Source organism: Camellia sinensis, chromosome 5 (assembly GCF_055761805.1).
Source record: "Camellia sinensis isolate YWXY chromosome 5, ASM5576180v1, whole genome shotgun sequence".
Lineage (NCBI taxonomy): Eukaryota > Viridiplantae > Streptophyta > Magnoliopsida > Ericales > Theaceae > Camellia > Camellia sinensis.
The window spans coordinates 109,655,807-109,673,211 of NC_138965.1; positions in this window are offsets into that span (position 1 = coordinate 109,655,807).

Sequence of the window (17,405 nt, forward strand, 5' to 3'; positions counted from 1 at the left end):
TATATATATAATTGTATAATCAAAGTTTTAATTGTAACTTTAGTCTCATAAGTACGTACGAATTTATAAATTTTTGGCTCGTTAAAGTTCGTGAACAGACTTGAACTCGAGTCCAGCTTAAGCCAACTCGACTCAAGCTCGTTCATTAAATTTTTATTGAGCTCGAACTTGAGTTCGAATTCGTTAAAATCTTAATAAATAAGTCCAAACATACTAAAGCTCAGCTCAAATATACTTGACTCGTTTGCAGCCCTAACCATTTTTAAGAATATTTTCAATCGTTTCTGTCACGACCCGCTCCCCGTACCCAAGGGTTAGGCATCGTGATGGCCAGTAACCGTGGTTACCTCCGGCCAAATCTTTAAACAATTTAATAAACGCAAGCGGAAGAAATATTTAAATAAGGGTACTAAAATAATCATTGGAGTTTCTATTTTTATTACAAAAGCTATTGACCAAAAAGGCTGATTTTTACATAAAAAAAATACATCAATAAAAGTGCTTCGTGCCTACTCCACACGCTGGTCCCGACATGTCACCTGAAAGTGGTAAAAAAACTATAAGCTCATGGCAGAGTGAGAAATATTATACTAAGAGTATAAGGTATAAAATTCACCATGGATAATTAGTTAGACCAAAAAGAGCTTGATACATATAACACGAAAATCATTTGATATATACTTCAGATCATTTAACATGTAATACAGAAATCACTATACAACCATAACCACGGTACATCACTAAGTGCCAAGCACTACACTGGTCAATGGATCCACGACAAACACTGGACCACAAAGTGGTCAATCACTAAGCCCATGGTTATTTCAGTCCCCCAAGGCATAGGACTCACTAAGCCAATGGTTATTTCAGTCCCCCAAGGCATGGGACTCACTAAGCCAATGGTTATTTAAGTCCCCCAAGGCATGGGACTCCCGTGGTGGTACTTACAAAACATATTTTCATATAAAGTCATAGCCAAATATTCTTTAAAAGCAAAACACACACATCCATGGGTTTCCTTTTAAGCGAATAGGGTTCAGAAATAAAACCACGTAACTGAAATCTTTATAAAACATAACTTTTATAAATATATTAATAAAACATAACTTGTATAAAATAGATTTTGGTAAGTCAAAACATTAATAAAATACTTTTTGGTGACTCAAGGTATAATATAACTCACCTTAACTTTAATACCTTACTCTTTATTTCCATCATCAAAGACCCTTTCACCTTCCACCATTCTTTCCTTCCTTTCCTCTTTTTCCTTTCCTTCTGTTCTTCTTTCCTTTTCTTTCCTTTCTTTTTTTCGTTACTGCAGATCACCTCTCTCTATTTATAGAGAGGTGAACATTCGGCCAACGCGTGTCCCCATCTCAGATTCGATAATTAATTATATAGATTCATTCTTATCCTTAATAAATATTTAAGATAATTACCTTTTGACCTAATATTTTAATATAATTATATAAATAATTTAATTCTTGTAGGAGAGGGTTCAAGAAATGAGTTGGAAAATTCGAAAATCTTTGAAGATCCTTGAAGAACAACTTCGAATTCTCTAGAAGAAATGTGAGAGGCTTAGATTCTTCAATGGTCTCAACTCAAGAACACAAGAGTAAAGGAGATGATGGAGATAAGAGATTGGGTGAAGAAGAAGGCAAAATGGCTAGAGAATAGAATAATGGCAAGGCTCTCCCATGTATCTCCCACTTTCACTCTCCAGGTTGATAATGGAGAAGGGAAATTAGTTCTTTCCCAAGAGTTAAAAATCTCCAAAATCCATCCCCTGTAAAGCTATGGGTGGGTGCTATTTATAGGCACCTCATGATGTAGGATGGAGCCCATGTGCAAGGCACATGGGGGATATTCTCTCTAACCACCTTGTCCGAGGAGGTGACTTCTTCGAGGATGAGAAAACCCCGAAGAGGAGATCACTCCCTCGGCGAACCCTTCTTCTTAGCCACACCTAACCAATGATCCCCAATCATCCCAAAGGGTCAGGGGTAGTCCCAGAGGACATCCTGCCGCAAAATATTGCCGAGTCTCATGGACCCCCCGGGGTCGTGCCACCTCGACCCGGGTATAGGCTAGTTTAACCGAAGAGTGAATTTGTCTCCACTCACCGTCCTCGGGATCGGGTCCTTTGTTCGAACTCCATTACGCCCATGGTTCTGGTGTGTAGATCCCGGAAAGCTCCGAGCCCGCAAGTGTTCTGGGACTCATTAACGGAGCGACTTCTAGATTGCGTCTGAATCCGTTCGAAGCCAAGTATTTCGGACCTCTAGGTTCGTGGATCCGACCCCTTTCGAGTCCGAGTGCCTCGGATCTCTAGGCTTGTCTAATACCCTTTCGAATCCGAGCCCGAGTAAGTCTCTAAGTTCGTGGATCCGAACCCTTTCGAGGCTTAGAGCCATTCAGCCCGTTTGATGGCGATAAATCTGGGCCCGCCAGTCTTGGACTTGCGATAAATTTGGGCCCATCATCCTTGGATTATTGGGCCTAATTAATTTAGTGGGCTTAAACTTATCTCCTCTTACATTTTGCCCCTTGCGTGTATGAGAAATTTTAAATTTCTCAGACATGCATACTGTCATTTCTTCGACCCTGCTTCGCATTATGTCTTCAGAAATATTTTGGTCTTGATAGAGTCTAAAGATAAAGCTAAGGACTCACTATAAATTACGGATAAAATTGACAACTAATAAAAAGTAAATAAATAACTTCTCTTTTTTTTCTTTTCTTTTTTTTTTCTTTTTTTTTGTACTTTTTTTTTTTACTCTTTTTTTTTTTTTTTACAACTCAAAATATTGATAATTAAATTTTCATTTCTCCAAGTATTGGAAAACGTAAAACTTTTTTTTTTTTTTTTTTTCAAGTCAAAGAAATAAGAACTAAAAAAATTAATTTCTGTATTCTTGACAAGATAAGCCACACTTTTTCTTTTAGAATACAGCTAGCCCACTTTTCACTTTATAGCATAAAAAGGTAAGGCTCATGCACCTTTATTTTTGATTTGGAAAAAAAAAAAAACGAAAGGCTCTTTTTTTTATATATATATATATATATTCAGAATATGAATGAATGTTCCTGGCATCACCTCATTTTTTTTCTACTTAAAGAAAGGGATGACAACCCTAATCAATACCCCTCTCCTTTCTTTTTGCCTACAGCCGCCGAGAGCATTAATTTTTTGACAAGAAAAAGAAAACCTCATTCTCAGCTGTCTCTCTCTCTCTAAAACAGAGACCAACCCAGGTTTTTTTTTTTTTTTTTCAAGAAGGTTTCGTTTATCTCCCTCTTCAACAAACCAAATGGCTCCGTTTGTGTACTGACTTTCATCGCGGCTTAAGCAACACCGCCGACCTAGTTCTCTTCTTCTTCAATCGGAACTCTGCAGCTGCTAAATCAAGGGCTACCGCCGATTGCTCACAAGGCCCACCCAGCTTGCTACTTCTCCAAATGCTGCCGTCGTTGTCGCCGAAGATGAGCCACAGTTGCTGCTACAGATATTGTCATGCCGTGAGCCAACCATGACTAACCAGAAACCATCCTCTCTTCTGCAACTTTACTCTACTTAGAAATCTTCATTGTTTAGTGCTCAGAAATCTTCATTTATTTTTATTTTATTTTTTTATTTTTTATTTTTTTCTGGGTGTGCCTTTTCTCTCTCTGAAATTTGAAACCCATTTGTTTGTTTCTTTGAAAATGAACAGTTCACCATCTTCTTCAAAGAACCAAAGCTGCATCTTGCTTTTGCATCCCATTAAAGATCATTGCCGCTGCTATAACTCCGGACCCCATCACCATCACCGAAGACCTACACCACTGTTGTCGGTATTTCATCTTAGCCCAATAATGCAGCATCTTCTCTTTTTTTTTTTTTTTTTTTTTGCGCAGCCGCCACAGGCACAGTCCCAACTCGTCTTCTTCGACAGGCACAGACCCAGCTCCTTCCTTCCTCTCCAAGAAGGCTTCAATCTGGACTGCTAGAGGCCACCGACGTGCTTGTTTTCTTCAACAAACTACACTGCTGCCATTCACACAGACCTCCATCACAGCTTCCATCAACGCTGCCGAAGACCCAGCCACTGTCACGGCAGGCCAGCACCAGCACCAGCTTCCAGCAACGCCAAGAAGGCTTCATTCCAGCACAAACCCAGCTCCTTTCTTCCTCCCTAAGAAGGCTTCATTCTGGACTGCTTTCAGTAGGCATTTATATATATATATATATATATGGCTTATGATGTATATATTATATATTATATTATTTATTTTTTTTAGCTTCGAATCTGCTGGTGCTTGCTTTAGATTGAATCTGCTGGTGCTTCAGTTTTTTTTTTACTTTGCTGTTTGACAAACTTTGGGCAAATATATATATATGTTGATTATCATATATATTTTTTTTTTGTTTAGAGCTCGGATTACCCACATTAGCCTTGGCTTGTGCACAATCAATTGCTGCTTCCGGCTTCAGCTTATCCGACGTCGACCACGCACGTTCGCCCTCTCAACGCAACGTGTGTGGTCTTGCCCAACCTAGCTCCACATCGCTGCTTCCAGCTTCAGCTTATCCGACGTTGACCACGCACGTTCGCCCTCTCAACGCAACGTGTGTGGTCTTGCCCAAGCCTAGCCCAGTCTTGTTGATTACAGTCTGTAAAGCCTCTCTGATTTCAGCTTAAATTTCCAGTATCGGCTTCGGACTTCACCTCTCTAACTGCCCAAATTTGTAAGTATGACGTTCGACCCCCTCTTCCGAATATAAATATATTTAAATATATATATAAATATATTTTTGTGGCAATGTAGAGGGCTCAAGCAATCTAATGAAAATAAAAATAAAATAAAAATAAATAAAAAAAACTGAATCTGAATATGGACTCAATTTTTTGTGGCAATCCCAATGATATTTTTTTTTAGCTCAAACACCGTGATTTTGGCCATATGGAAACATGCACTAGCACTTGAAACCTTATTGAGGTGCTTGGCTTGAACATAATTTGTTGAACTTTATCACCGAGGAAAGGCCGAATATAACTTGTTGACTAGCATTTGAGCTCCATTTTTGACATGGAGAGAGAAAACCCTGGACTTATGAATATGGACTTTGGAAAGGACATTCTTGTAATTTGCATAATGATCCATTGAATCTTGCTACTGATAAGCAATGTAATATACTTCGGATCTCGGGCCTGAAATTTACTATTGAACTTCACTCTGTCCAAATTTTGAGCCCCGTATAAATTGGACCTTTAATATGGAACATAGTGACTTTAAGAAATTGACCCGATTGAACTTCATCATGAAGCGACCTATGACATTGCACCTCTTATTGATGATAGAAGACGAAAATCTATATGTTGATGATGCACCCATTGGTATTAAAATTTGTTGAGCTTGAAGAATATCCGAGAAAATGAATTGTTGATGACGTCCGAAGTTGAATTTGTTGATAAACCCATCATGTTGCATGTAACAATATTCTGAATTTTAATACGGTTAACTCTTTAATATTTATACCGGTTATTTCAGCCATATGTCTTCTCGAAAGAAACCTGTTGTCCCGGGGTCATCGGAACCGGCTCTCATGAAAGAGAGGGATGTACCTCCGGCATCTGAGTGGAGGAAATCTCCTTATTTTGGTCGGAAGGACCCCTTCTGGCGGGCGGCTACCTCTACCACTTCTCTTCTATCTCCGAAGGGGGCTCCATTATGTCTCACCGAGGACACTGACTCTGGACATGAGGCCCTCATTTCTCCTTCCTCGGTGCTACGCTTTCGGATTGAGCGGGGGGACTTTCCATACTGTTATCCTCAATTCAAGGCCTTCTCAAATCCTCTTTTTGGTTGGCAAGAGTGGGTCGATGATGTCCTCTTGGACAAGAGCTTCTGTCAGCGGCTTCAAGAGGCCCGACTATTGATCCCAGTGAAAATATCTCGATCCCTATCCATCCGTCGCAACAATGCTAGCCTGGAAGCCATGGCTCTTCGGTGGAGCACCGAGACACACACCTTTATACTTGGCCAGCGTGAGATGGGGCCCACCCTTGAGGATGTGTTCATGTTGCTGCGTCTGGAAGTGACCGGCACTGATGCCTTCGACCCTGAGCAGACACCCCCCGAAGATGATTCTTTGATCCAATCTCTGAAACTAAGTCTTCAAACTTGTGGTCGGTGGAGTTCCGTTTTTGATGGTTCAGCGAGGAGGACTAGTCGTGTAAGGACGGACCGTGCCTCCTATACTGCATGGATCCGTCACTTCTTCAAAGATCTTCAGCCCTTGGCCAGAGATGCTGACCTTGACTCTCGGGAGTATGAGGCCGGTCCGATGTATGGTTCTAGGCTCTATTTCTTGGGATTTCTGGCTTGTTTCCTGTCATTCTTCATTCTTCCGAGCACGCCTCCGGATTCCCTCAATCTTTTCGTCTTCCCCTTGGCAGTCAGGCTCTTCAGAGGAGATCGGATCCCTTTGGCTCCCCTATTTCTTGGGAATCTCTATTATCGGCTGGATCTGCTACATCGAGATATGGTTCGCTCCGTGGGTCGATATGAGCCTGTCTCCTTCATTCACAGCCAGTTCCTGCTTTGTTTCTTCTTCGAGAGGTTCCCAAAATTTGCCCCTGCTCCGACTGTATTCGAGGCGAAGGTTCTTCGGGAGATAGTGGATAAAGATGGCATCCCCGTGCTCGATACTGATGGGTCTCGGACATTTGAGAAAGCGAAGTCTTGCCAGCCGTTGATTACACGTTGGTCACGTACCATTTCCACCTTATCCTTGAATACTCTAGTGGATGATCCCCGACGCTTTGTGGCACGGCCGTATGTATGCCCACCTGTGGGTGTGGCCACACCGCTTATCTATCATGGTTCCTCCCGCTCGGTTTCCTTTCCTTTGCCGAAGAACATCCCTGCACCCTTTGTTGATATGCTGATTATGATCCGTCCGAGTTCATTACCGGTGTGGCATGAGGAAGGCGTTGATAGTGCCGTTTATAGGCCTGACCGTGTAGCATGTCAATTCGGGTTTGATCAATGTGCCCCGGGGCCAGCACCTCATTTATTATCATTTTCAGAGAGCTACGGGCGCTTCAGTCGCGGGCTTGTACACACCGTGCTTCCCATATCCGGTTCTTTGACGATGCCAAGCTTGAGCCGAGTAGGGGGTTTCACCCCCTCTTTCAGGCGGTATTGGCAGAAGAATATCGATGCGTTTATTGCATTTGTCCAGAGCAGACCGACCGTATGTTTGCCTCCGCCGATTTATAAGAAGGATTCTTCTCTTCGGCTACCCGAGAGCCGAAAATCTGACCACATGTACGAGGGTTTCTTCACTTCATCTGCTCCAACTGACCCTTCTGCTCGAGCATCTGCTTCTAGCTTGGCAATTATTTCTCCAGAGCCAGTCCCTTTGAATAAGGCCTCTGGTCCTCGGACGACCCGCTTTAAGAAGATGGCTCACAAGAGGACTTCTGATGCCAGTCCTTCCGCTCCTCGCCTTTCCAAAAGGCTTCATGAGGTACCCGAAATTCTTGATTTGAAGCTACTTTTCTTCTTGCGACTATACCTTCTAAAATGAAAACTTTTATTTGCCCATGTTGTGTAGGATCCTGCGGTTGTTGACGTTGTCAGTACCGCGGCTCCTGGTCATGCTGCCTCCCCCAGGCCGGACTTAGACTTGGACGACACCCTCCCTTTGTCTGCAAGACTTGTGAAGATGCGCACCCCTCGTATAGCAGTTATAGATGACGATGATGATGAGGCTGAGTCCTTCGATCATTTTTGTGACCTTATTCCACGCACGCGTCGTCACCGCCCTACCGTAGCTGAGGAGGAGCACTACCTTGGTGACGAGTTTATTGGGGCTCACCATTCTGATGTTGAGATTGCTGGAGGGACTGATGCCACAGAAATTGATGCCGCGGGCCATGCTTCTAGAAGCAATGTAGAGATGAGGTGCGCCTCTGGGAATGGTGTGGAGGTAGATGTGCTAGAGATCTCTGAGACTCGCTCTGGCACTTATGGTGATTCTCATCCTCCGGCCCTCCTTCCTTCTTCAGGGATGACTGCTACTGTTCAGGCTTCGTCAGACATTGAGATCGATCAGGTGCTCTCTATACGGTCAAGTGACCTTGCTGATGCTAGGAGTCCTTCAGTTGCTCCGGCTTTGCATATTGATTCTCCCTCTGGTAATATTTCTTTCTGAAGTTTGTCATTTACTTCTATCTGTGAGAAATCTTTACTCAAATGGCTTTCCTGTTCCCTACCTCTAATAAGGCTTCCTTATCTTTTCTTCAGTGTTAGCTGCTACCGGGGTCCTGCCTTCACCTGCCTCAGACTCTGCTCCAGTGTTAGCTGCTACCGGGGTCCCGTCTTCACCTGCCCCGGACTCTACTCCGACTCTCTTTGTAACTCCTCACGGTTCTCCTTCTCAAGGGGGAACACCTGCCTTTGAGACGACTGCCAGAGGTTCTTCATCGCCAGTGCCTTCGAATATTTTGGATTTGAATCTCAGTGATTTCCCCATTGATAGTGATGATTTTGGTCTTTCCCCTTATCGTTCCGCATTCTCAGGCTCGGGACCTCTGCCGGGAGTTACCCCTCCGGGTGGTTCATCTAACCCGATAGACATTGGGGAGATTCCTGAGACTAGCAGCTTTTCGGCCCCAATTCCTCATTCGGCTTCTGGCAAAGTATCATTTCTCCATTATTGGGTAGCTCCTGAGTTTGCTTCAGTTCTACAGCTTGTGCATTCAAGTTACCCGGAGACCTTTGCTTCATTTACTTGCCAGTGTCCACTCATTCAGACTGCTCTTCTCGAGTCTTTTGCCACTATCTTATATAGCTTGGATAGGCAACGGTTGTGTGACCTTAATGGGAAAGTAGTCGAGACGGCGTATCAGGGGATCTCTGATATGGAGCGTCACCAAGTGGACTTATCATGGCTTCGGAAGCGCCTGGATATAGCTTCGAACGCCAGTCATCGGCTGGAACTTATGTTTGTGCTTGCCTCTTATCGCACCTCTATAGATGAGGCAAAGGCAACTCTTCGTGAACTTGAGTCGGGTTATGCTCGGGCCTTGGAGACTTTAGAGGCACACTCTACTGTTTGTCCTCCAGATGTAGATGTGACGGGCAACTTCTTCGAGGGTGTCTTTAGGAAAGATTGAGTTTTTTTTTTTATCATTACTTTCTTGCCCCTTTCGATAAAAATGTTTTATCTAGGACAATGCAATGAAATGACAAAATTTTTGTCGTTTGGATATTTTCGCATTGTTTTCTCATTCTACTTGATAAAATATTTATTTCGAATGATACAATGGAAAGAACAATCATATGCACATGTTTATAAAAGCTGAAATATTCTCATTAGTTCTTCAACTTTCTTGACAAAAGTATAATAGATTCACTGTAAGTGATGGGATAAAACATGCACCATAGAGAAAACCAGCTTCTTCATAATGTAAGGGAAATACAACTTTTAGACAAAGTAAGAAAGTGAAAATGAATTTCAACATAGATGAGTCCAACTATGGGTAGTAATGCTTGATAAACTTTGCATTGAGCGGGCCAGTTCGGAAGCCGTCTTCAACCCTTACAAGTTTGTAGTACCCGCTTGAGCTCGCCTGAACCACCTTGTAGGGCCCTTCCTATTTTGGAGAAAACTTGGGCAAAGGCTGTCCTCGCATGATTGGGTCTACAATCTTACATACTAGATCACCTTCTTCAAACTTCCTTGGTATCACAGTCTGGTTATAGGCTCGGGCGATGGACTCATGATACCTTTCCATGACTTTTGCAGCTCTGTCATGCTTTTCCTCTAATGCTTCCAATCTGGTGGTTCGAGGCTCCAATACCATCCCCGAGGCGAGAGCCATTCGAGCAGATGGCGTTTCCAACTCTATAGGTAACACTGCCTCGGACCCATACACAAGGGAGTAAGGAGTTGCTTGAGTTGGCTTTCTCTTCGAAGTGCGATACGCCCATAGGGCTACTATCAACTGTTCAGACCAAGTCCCCCCAAACTCATCCATCATCTTGCTCAGAATCCTTATCAGTGTCTTGTTTGTGGCTTCCGCTTGCCCGTTCCCTTTTGGATAGTAGGGTGTGGATTTGTGATGCTTCACTTGGTAAGTCTCTAGGAGGCTCTTCACATATTTGTTTATGAAGGGAGTGCCGTTATCCGAGAGGATGGTGTTTGGTACTCCAAATCAGCAAATGATATTCTCCTTGATGAAGTTCGCGACTGCAGGCCCCGTAGCGTTCTTCAGAGGAATTGCTTCGACCCACTTTGTACTCAATTCTGTGGCTGCGAGAATCCACTTGTACCCCTTAGAAGATGTGGAGATGGGCCCTATCAGATCAAAAGCTCAGGTATGGAACGGCCATGGCGTTCGGATACTATGCAGGTCTACAGCTGGAGCATGGATCAAATTTCCGTGTTTCTGACAAGTCTGGCACCTTTTCACGTGATGGGATGCATCTGACTCCATGGTCGGCCAGTAATACCCAAGGTGTATAAGTTGCTCGAACAGCCGAGCCCCTCCTTGATGTTCAATCTTGTGGGCTCTTCCGAGGACTAGATCTGACTCCTCCTTGGAGAGACACCTCAGGGGAGTGCCCTCAATACTTCTTCTATACAGCTTGTCCTAATCAAGAAAGTACCGCCTCGCTCTCCTCTTGAGGTGTGCAATGTCCCTTGGGCTCTCAGGTAGTGTTCCCTCTTTGAGATAGTCAATGTAGACTTGCCTCCAGTCAGGGGTATCAATTTCAAAGCAACTCTCATCCTCCCGGATGTATGACTGACACTTGGGGCATTCCTTCTGTAATTGATTCGAGTCCTTCTCCATCTCGGGCCAATAATAACCTTGTCTTTGGATTCTTCTATATAGACTGATATCCCCATCCCCGCAAGACTTTTCATGGATCTGTTGTAGTCAGAAGCTTGCTTCTTGTTGGCCAACACACCGGGCTAGGAATCCGGTACCTCCTCGGAAGTAAAGTTCACCTTGAATAATTGTGAATTGGGCAAGCTTGGCCATAGTCAGTTTTCCAACTTTGCTTCTGAGTTGTTCGAGGACTTCTCCTCTCCAGTCCTCCGGAAGGCCTTTGTCTTCGGGTATTATTGAAGGTTCTGTTCTCTTCTTGATAACAATTGTTGCCTCTTCCTCTGGAATGTCAACTCTTACCCCTAATGTTGCGAGGGCATCTGAAAACTTGTTGTTGGAGCGAGGCACATGCTCTATTTCGACCTTCTGAAATTTGTCAAGAAGCCTTTGGACTGTTGTTCGATATGTGGCCAAGGCAGGCTCCTTTAAGACGAACTGTCCTGAAACTTGCTTCACTATCAGCTTTGAGTCCCCCCGGATCCGAATCTTCTTGATACTGTGCTTCTCAGCTGCTATCAAGCCTAAAATAAGAGCCTCATACTCGGCTTCGTTATTCGAACAATGGAAATCCAGTTTATAAGACAAATATAACTTTTCCCCACTTTTGCTTGTAAGGACTATCCCGGTTCCTCCCTTCCCTCCGGCTGCTGCTCCGTCAAAGCTCAATGTCCAGAAGCTTTCCTCGGAAGCCATAGCTGTGTGCACCTCTCCTCTTAATTCTTCATTCACTGGTTCATAGTCACCACTTGGAAATTGGGCAAGGAGATCAGCTAAGGCTTGGCTTTTGATCGCCTTGGGGGCTACACATGTGATCTCGAATTCACCCAGTGCTAACAACCATCTTGCCACCTTCCCGGTTAGAGCAGGCTTGCTGAGGAGGTATCGGATTGGATCACTTCTAGTAACAATCTGAATCTGATGTGCTAGGAAGTAATGTCTGAGCTTTTGGGCAGTGAATACCAAAGCTAAACAATGTCTCTCTACTGGAGTATATCGGACTTCTGCTCCTCGAATCTTCCGACTGATGTAATACACCGGGCGTTCTACTCCATCTACATCTTGGACCAATAATGCCCCTATGGACTTGGGGGTTGAAGTTAAGTACAACATTAGAGGCACCCCGGGTTGCGGGGCTATCATGGTCTGAGGCGAGGTCAAGGCCGCCTTGATTCTCTCAAAGGCCTTTTGGTGCTCTTGGTTCCACTCGAACTTGGCATCTCCTTTTAACAAAGGGCCGAAAGGCGCAGAGATCTCTGCCAGTGCTGGGATAAACCTCCGAATATAAGACACCTTCCCGAGGAACTTCTTTAACTCCTTCTGAGAATACGGGGGAGGCATTGCTCTGATAGATTTGACCTTGTCTTCATCTGCCTCGATACCATGCCTATGTACAAGAAACCCGAGGAACTTCCCGGCCGTCACCCCGCAAGCACATTTGAAAGGATTCATCCTCATTTTGAATTTCTGGCACCTCTTGAATACCTTCTCAAGGTCTCGGAGATGGTCTTCTTCTTTCTTGGATTTCACCACTAGATCATCAACATAATCTTCCACCTCATGATGGATCATGTCATGAAAGATTGCAGTCATAGCCCTTTGGTAAGTTGCACCGGCATTCTTGAGTCCGAAAGGCATGACTGTATAGAAGAAGTTTCCGAGAGGTGTTCTAAAAGCAGTCTTTTCTGCGTCCTCTTCAGCCATCTTAATCTGATTGTATCCACTGAATCCATCCATGAATGAGAACATCTGGTGTCCCGAGGTAGTATCCACGAGGGTGTCGATGTGAGGAAGAGGGAATTCATCCTTCGGGCAAGATTTGTTCAAATCTCGAAAGTCTACACATACTCTGATTTGGCCATTCTTCTTCTTTACTAGCACGATGTTTGCTAACCACGTGGGGTACTGTATTGGCCGGATGAAACCAGCCTGTTGAAGTTTTTCAATCTCCTCCTTAATCTTCTCTTCGAGATCTGGATGATATTTTCGAGCAGCTTGCTTAATTGGCTTGGAGTTTGGGAACACATCAAGATAGTGGGAGACTAGGTCAGGATCTAGCCCGGGCATTTCCTTATATGACCAAGCAAACACATCTGAGTATCGGCTTATCAACTTTAACAACTGTTCCCGCTTCTCTGGGCTAAGGCTCGAACTTACGAATACCGGCCTCGGTGCATCTTGTCCATCACTCAGATCTATTTCAATAAGTTGTTCGGGCTGAGGCTTCGGCCCATCTTGCATACATTCTGGAGCCACTTCAGGCTTTATTACTATATCATTGTCAGGAGGCTCTTCTTTTGACTCGGAGTCGGTGACTAAAGAAACCGACTCCCCGCACCTTCATAAATAGTACACCATCTTGCCTCCTTCTCGAACTTTCATCACCTTCCGAGGAATAGGCAGACTTTCTGTTCTAGACATTGCCCGCTTACTTGACTCTGCCATCGGCTCCTTGTCATCTTTGATATCCTCCCAACGAGGAATTTTGACCCCTCGAGGCTCAGAGGTGGTGGGAACTTCTTCGACAGCCAGTTCGGTGAAGTAGATGGCATCAGAATAATGAGCTTCATGGATCTCGAAAGGCCTTTCTGTAGCCTGAATTGTCACTGTCTTCTTTCCCCATTTAGCCTTAACACACTGATGATAACTCGATGGTACAGCCCCATATCTATGCATCCAGGTCCTCCCTAGAATGATGTGATAATTTGCCTCAGAATCGATAATATGGAACTTCGTGGCCGAGCGAATCTCTCCAACGGCTAAATCAACTGTTACGCATCCGATAGTAACTCTCCTTTCTCCACCGAAGCCAGTGATGACTATCGGCTGCTTCACAATGCGTTCTTCAGAGATTCCGGCTTTTTCTAGAGTAGCGCGAGTCATAATGTTGATAGAGGCTCCACTATCTAGAAAGGCCCTTTTGAACTCAACCCCGTTAATAAAAGCAGTCACATAAAGCGGGCGATTGTGAGAAAAAGGATACTTCCGATCAGCTTCGGAGAAAGTAATGGCACTAGATTGCTCTTTTGCCTTCCTCGGGATAGACCCCTCAGTCGACATGCATTCCTCATGGTGTGCCTCGGCTATATTAATGATAGACTTGGTGATTTCCGTTCTTGCCTCCCTGGAAAGTCCAAGCTGGTCAAAGAACTGCTTGAACTTTACACAGTCTTGCAAGGTTTTGGCATAGTGATCCGGATCTTTTTCCACTCTTGGAGGCTCGTAGTTAACCATCTCCTCAGTCTCTTCAAAATACGATGCCACATAAACATGGTGTCCTCCTCTTCCGTAGTACTCTGCTCCTCCTTCTGGATCAAAGGGATCTTCGCTATGAGTCATAAATGTTCTGCCCTCTGGATCGAGAGCACTTCCATAGTAAACTTGCTCACCCTCTGGCTCGAGGATGTCGTCCAGATAACAATCATCGTCATCGAGATTGGCGATAGCCTCAATCATCGGGCCTTCATAAGCTATCATAGCAACATTCTTGCCCTTGTCTCGGTGTTGAGGATATGGTTGTTCTCGGATGTCTTGAGTCCCTTGCTTTTTGAACCTCAATTCGTCTGCCTCGACTTTATCTCTGAAGATTTTCCTGAGAGTCCAACACTTCTCTGTCGGATGTTTCAATGTACGGTGGTAGACACAGAATTCAGGGCTCTCACGGTCCTTTTTTGATGGCATTTCTTCAACATAAGGCAATTTTAGCTCTCCGTCAGCCACCCATTCCTTAACTAGAGCTTTCACTTCCTCGATTCCACATGGATAAGAAACATTCCCCTTTTCACCATTATATTGCTTTCTCTTCTGGCCTCTATGACCTCCTCCTTGTGAATTTCGGGTATCTGGGGCAGAGGCAACAGCAACAATAGGTCCACGAGACGATTTGAAACTAGTCTTGTAACTGGCCTTAAATCCGGACTCCTGAGCCTGAGGAATGCTAATGTTCCGAGCTGCTTCTATTAATGCTGAGAATGTGGGTAGCTTGTGATTAACTAGAAACATTTTGTACCTGCTCAATGCCCCTTCTAGACAGATTTGAACCAGATAACTCTCCTCAACTGCTTCATGACAATCTACGGCCTTGTCCTGAAACCTTTTGACGTAGTCAAGGATGTCTTCACTTTCTTGTTGCTTCTCTTTACACAATGTAAGTGTGGTCACCTTCTCCGCCACTTGAAAGAACTTGGAGTGGAATTTGTTAACCATTTCCTCCCAACTTCGGACAGAGTTTGGGGCCAAATTAACATACCAACTATATGCTCGGTCGGTGAGGGACTTAGAGAATTCTCTCAGTCGGAGGACGTGGTTTGAACCATGAATACCCAGAGTCTCGATGAATCGCACAACATGTTCTCGGGCATTTCCTTGTTTGCCGTCGAACTTGATGAACTTCGGCACTGTATACCCGTCAGGGTATGGATAGCTCAGCATCTCAATGGGGTAAGGCGGCTTGATGTCTGGATCAGGCAAAGAGGGTAAGGTCCTCTTGCCCCGTTCGAGATCGAACATGGCCTGCACATCGGCGAGAGTGAGAAACTGCTGAGGGAGAGAGTTTGATGGTGGTATTCCCGGGACTTGGCTTGTGGACCCGAAGACTGAGCTAGGGGCGACTTGGCCATTCTGGTGCTGCGAATTCGTCATTGGTGAGGACATTTGACGATACTGGCCATCAGCGCCTATAGACAAGCCAGTTGGTGATGGGATATTGAATTGAGGCCCGTAGAGTCCACCGCACGGTGCCGCTATACCGGGTTGTGCTTGCAGATTTGTTGTCGGCACCAAAGGAGGCCCGCTTGGTGCTTGGGTAACATTTATTGGTGGCGTAACAAGATTAGGTACGGGTAGAGCTCCCTTTTGCGCCATCCTGCTCCTTATGTTTTCCTGGACACCAACAGTCGCCGAAATGCCATTCATTACACCAGAAACTCCCCTAGTCACCATTGGATCTTGGCTTGGCACGCCATGGAGCCCGGGCATGGGCAAACTGCTGCCTCCTACTGTGGTTTGAGCATGTGTTACTGTGACCGTGTTGCCATGAGCCATAGGCTGATTGGGGCTTACTTCTCCTTGGATTTGATTTTGCCCTCCGGCGGGAATAACTCCACCACCAGTTTGATTTCCGTTTGGCGCCGGTGCAAAGTTAGAACTCATCACCAACATGGTGTGAGTGAGATTCTGAAGAGTGGTAAGAATCTCCTGCTGAGTATTTTGAAGTCCTTGAATGGCTTCAAGCAAAAGTGGTTGATCTGGAGCCGTGGTTCTGTCATCACCACCATTAGAGGATCCTTGTTGGTGAACTTCATCTTCTCCCGCCATCCTTGTTGGAGTTGTGTGGATTCCAGATCTCGTTGAGACCATTAACCAATCCGCCTCCCCAGCAGAGTCGCCAAAATGTAGGAGAGGGTTCAAGAAAGGAGTTGGAAAATTCGAAAATCTTCGAAGATCCTTGAAGAACAACTTCGAATTCTCTAGAAGAAATGTGAGAGGCTTAGATTCTTCAATGGTCTCAACTCAAGAACACAAGAGTAAAGGAGATGATGGAGATAAGAGATTGGGTGAAGAAGAAGGCAAAATGGCTAGAGAATAGAATAATGGCAAGGCTCTCCCATGGATCTCCCACTTTCATTCTCCAGGTTGATAATGGAGAAGGGAAATTAGTTCTTTCCCAAGAGTTAAAAATCTCCAAAATCCATCCCCTGTAAAGCTATGGGTGGGTGCTATTTATAGGCACCTCATGATGCAGGATGGAGCCCATGTGCAAGGCACATGGGGGATATTCTCTCTAACCATCTTGTCCGAGGAGGTGACTTCTTCGAGGATGAGAAAACTCCGAAGAGGAGATCACTCCCTCGGCGAACCCTTCTTCTTAGCCACACCTAACCAATGATCCCCAATCATCCCAAAGGGTCAGGGGTAGTCCCAGAGGACGTCCTGCCGCAAAATATTGCCGAGTCTCATGGACCCCCCGGGGTCGTGCCACCTCGACCCGGGTATAGGCTAGTTCAACCGAAGAGTGAATTTGTCTCCACTCACCGTCCTCGGGATCGGGTCCTTTGTTCGAACTCCATTACGCCCATGGTTCTGGTGTGTAGATCCCGGAAAGCTCCGAGCCCGCAAGTGTTCTAGGACTCATTAACGGCGCGACTTCTAGATTGCGTCTGAATCCGTTCGAAGCCAAGTATTTCGGACCTCTAGGTTCGTGGATCCGACCCCTTTCGAGTCCGAGTGCCTCGGATCTCTAGGCTTGTCTAATACCCTTTCGAGTCCGGGCCCGAGTAAGTCTCTAAGTTCGTGGATCCGAACCCTTTCGAGGCTTAGAGCCATTCAGCCCGTTTGATGGCGATAAATCTGGGCCCGCCAGTCTTGGACTTGCGATAAATTTGGGCCCATCATCCTTGGATTATTGGGCCTAATTAATTTAGTGGGCTTAAACTTATCTCCTCTTACAATTCTTAATTAAATTATACTAAATCTTATACTAATAGAAAATAAATTATTTATTTTAGTACCACACCCATT